Below are 3,797 nucleotides of genomic sequence, written 5' to 3'. Positions count from 1 at the left end.
GTTAGGACCAGCCACTAAAGTCTTTAAAAAGCTCAATGGGAGAAAACGGAGCGGAATTGAAAATCACCTCCCCAAAGGTGGGCCAGATGGGAGATTTGGGCAAAAGAACAGTGCGGGCAAATGCTAGATTCCAGAAGCCAAATCTGCAGTTGTTGAGGTGGAGGATGGAAAGTGCAGCTCCCTCTGAGCCTTTGTCCTCAGGACAGACTACTGGATCTGGGGACACAGGACACTGGACAATGCTGCAGCTGGACTCCCACTTCAAGACAGTGAAAGTGACCGGAGTCCTTGGAAAGGTGATCAGAGACACTTGTTAGACGCTGTCTACTGGATTCCCACTCATGACCCCCATGCCCAATCAAAGGAAACACTGCCTGTTCCAGGGCCCCTCTGCCAATCTCTGTTGTGCTTCAGGACGCTGTCACAGCCAGTGTGTCAATCTATCTCACAGAGGGTCTTCCTCTTTTTCTCAGACTCTCTGTCAAGCGAGGAGCCCCTTCTGGGAGCTCCCACCCCTACCTGAACCCCGCCCTTTGAGGCCACACCCCCCTGCACCCAACCGCATCTCCTTCCACTCCCATCATCTCTCAGCCTTCCATGTGCTTCAGCTCTGCCACGTGTTTGCATGGCAACTTTACCAGGCCAGGTGAGAGGCAGGACATAGAAGTCACATCGATTATTACCCGTTTTTTCAGGAAGAAGAAACCGAGGCTGCCCAAAGAGGTTACTCTTATGCTGAGCTCACCCAGGGAGTTAGTAACAGAGGTTAAAAACATAGCTTGACAATGGGGAGCCAGGTTGCTGACTGAAAGTCAGATTAAGCAATCACATCTCAACCTCCCCACAAATCTTTGCAGACAATCCCCACCTCAGCCACCCTTCTTAGGTTCTCATAGCAGTACTGTTATGTGCCTTGCAGTAAGTAGGTACCAACTCCTAGTTGACCTCTCAGCAAGTTTTCAGAAGGTTTAAGCCACACGGGAGGAGATTGCTCATCTTTTTCCCATGGAGCAGCTGCTGGATTCAAACCGTCTGCCTTTGGGTTAGTTGTGCAACTCCTTACCACTAAGCCACCAGAGCTCCCTCTTATACCTATAGCGTTTTGTAATTATGGTTCTATCATATGTGATAGATTATGTGACCACCTCAATTGGTGGTCTTACTCTCAAAACTGACCTTCAATTGAGTTCCGGAGGCTGTAAATCATATGGGAGGAGATTGCCTCTCTTTCTCCCTCAGAGGCACTGGTGGATTGGAATCACCAGAGTGACATAATCTTCGGGTTAGTGGTGCAACTCACTACAGACCATGCCACCAGAGCTCCCTTTAGTGACGCTTGTTGTTATTGTTTGGTATCAAGTCAGAATTGACTCACAGCTGAGCCTCCATAACCTTCTCCTGTGGAGGAACTAACTAGTGGATTCCAACCAGAAGCTTTTACAATACAGCTTCTTACCAATAGGCCACTAGAGCTTCCTTCAGTGGTGGTGGTGGTTGTTAGGTGCCGTTGAGTTGTGAACAACAAATCCGAACCCTGTTCTATCCCGTGCCAGCCTCACAATCACTGACATACTGGTCTTAATGTTTCTTATGTTCTCCTAGTGCCTACCTATCATACTGAAGGCACTCAATAAATGTGTCTTTATTTAATATCAGAAGCCAGGAGTGCAGACCCCCAGCCTTTTTCAAGTCAAAATGCCTTATCTACCCCATGTACCAGCGCACCTGCTTTAGAAGTACTCTCTTAGGGGCAACCTCTTTCTATTTCTGCACATCCCAGATGCTAGGCTCCACCCTTAGAGGTTTCAGTGACAGACATAGGGTGAGTGACCATCTTTGGCTGGCTGGTTGGTTCACCTAGCCAGAGGCAGGCTGGAGCTTCCAGTTATGAATCTGTTCTATCTGTTCTGTGCCCTGGTGCTCTGCTCCCCAACCAAACCAGAGCAAGCAGAGTGAACATTCATGCAAATGAGCCAAGAGCCCTGGTGATTTCAACACTAAATGATGGGGGCCAGCTTGCGGGTTGTAGTGTGTCTTGGCAAGGGCCCTGCCCGCCCCTTGCTAATCCTCTTGGGAAGTCCAACACAGTGAGAAGCAGTGTCCTTTATTACTGTCCCCTCTCATCCCAAAATGACAAACAGGCACAAACCACATGGCCCACAAGCAACAGAAATCTGTGGCCCTTGGAACCTCCCAGGGCAGGGGTCATTCAGGAGGTCAGAGGGGATATAGGCATCACACAGTCCAGAGTCATTACTCTAATGCCCTCTGGGAGAGTTTCAAATCAATGGGCTTATTTGTCCGCCCTCCAGGGAGGACTGGGGGTAGGGAAGTGGGGGTCCATTATCAAGCCCACCCCCACTCCCCATAGTACTGTCTCCCCAGAGAAGCTCACTCAAGGCCTAGGATTCGCAATTCCCACTGCCCAGAAGACAGAATCCAGAAGTGGCATGATTTCTGTGGTTGGGCAAATAGGATGTGTCATTTGTATTCTAGGTTAAGAATCCAGGAGTCTGTACTTTGATTTTATTTGGAGGTCTGGGTCACTTACAAATCCAAAGGGATGACTCTGGGCTCTCGTGGAGACCTGCATGTTTTAGTAAATAGCCAATATTCCAAAAGATTGTGTTCTGGTCCAATAATTGCCCCAGTTCCCTCTGGAGGAGTTTTAGAATTACAGCACTTCACGTGAGAAACAGGTAAGTTTGGAAGGCAGTGGGAAGCACTGGTGGTGTAATTCCTAGGGAGTCACCCTGTTAACCCTAGACTCCTCTCTGGAGGTTGGAATCCACCAGTGGGAGGAAGATGAGTGATCTCCTCCCGTGTGATTTACAGCCTCGGAAACCCAATGGAGACACAGCTATGAGTGACTGTGTGAGTGTGTATAGTGGTTAAAGACTTGGTCTCGAGTGTTGGCCAGACATGGATTCCAAAACCAGCTGTGGGGCCTCTTCGAGTGACCTTCCCTGAGTCATAGCTGCTTATCTGTTAAATGGGATAATAATAGACCCTATCACAGGACAGTTATTAGGATTTGAGATTGTGTGCTCGGTGTACTTGGCCCTTGGCTAGTCAGTGTTCAAGAAATCGTAGAGATTTGGTTTCAAGTAAATACTCTTGGGCCTTGGTACCTGTCAAACTTAGGACCGGGAGAGGGGGGCGCTCCTCATTCATAGTAGCTTTCAAGATCTTGGGGAGAGAGAATTCCTTCTGGCCCCTCATCCTCTAGTATTTGGGTCATTTATTATTGGATTGGCTGGGAATATGCCAGAGGTGGCGCAAGTGTAACTCCTGAGCACAGGCAATATCCCCTGAGGGGGCTTAAATTTATTGACTAAAATGGCATTAAGTGGTCAGCTGGAGGACTGAGGGAAGCAGGGCCTACATGGACTGTACAGTACACACGCGGTACCGCGGCCCGGTCAGCGGGGCCCTGGCCCAGCGATCAGAGCACCAGCTAAGTGTACATTCACAGCGGCGAGGCCACTCCAAAAAGGTTTTGTCTGAATTTACTTGCAGACTTCCAACCGAAATGGCCTTTGTTTCGAAATGTAGCCTGGTATAGCATTGGGAGGGAGTTCCATTTTCTTTCCCAGCGTTGGAGTGAGTAGGATGGGGAGCAGCGAAATGCTAAAGAAAGGGAGGGAACCCCAGATCTGGCTCTGCCAGCAGTTCACCAATAGCGAAGGTCCAGCCCCGCTTGTCTGCACAATACTTTACGCCTACTCCGGGCTTCGTCCTTGGTGATCTGACTTTGGCCGCCCCTATCAGACTCGGCACCCCCACAGGCCCCGAGC

The sequence above is a fragment of the Elephantulus edwardii genome, unplaced genomic scaffold, assembly GCF_000299155.1.
Source record: "Elephantulus edwardii isolate Elephantulus edwardi_28Jun2011 unplaced genomic scaffold, EleEdw1.0 scaffold00016, whole genome shotgun sequence".
NCBI classification, from domain to species: Eukaryota; Metazoa; Chordata; class Mammalia; order Macroscelidea; family Macroscelididae; genus Elephantulus; species Elephantulus edwardii.
The sequence above is the reverse complement of the archived record's forward strand: the minus strand, read 5'-3'. Positions refer to the sequence as shown.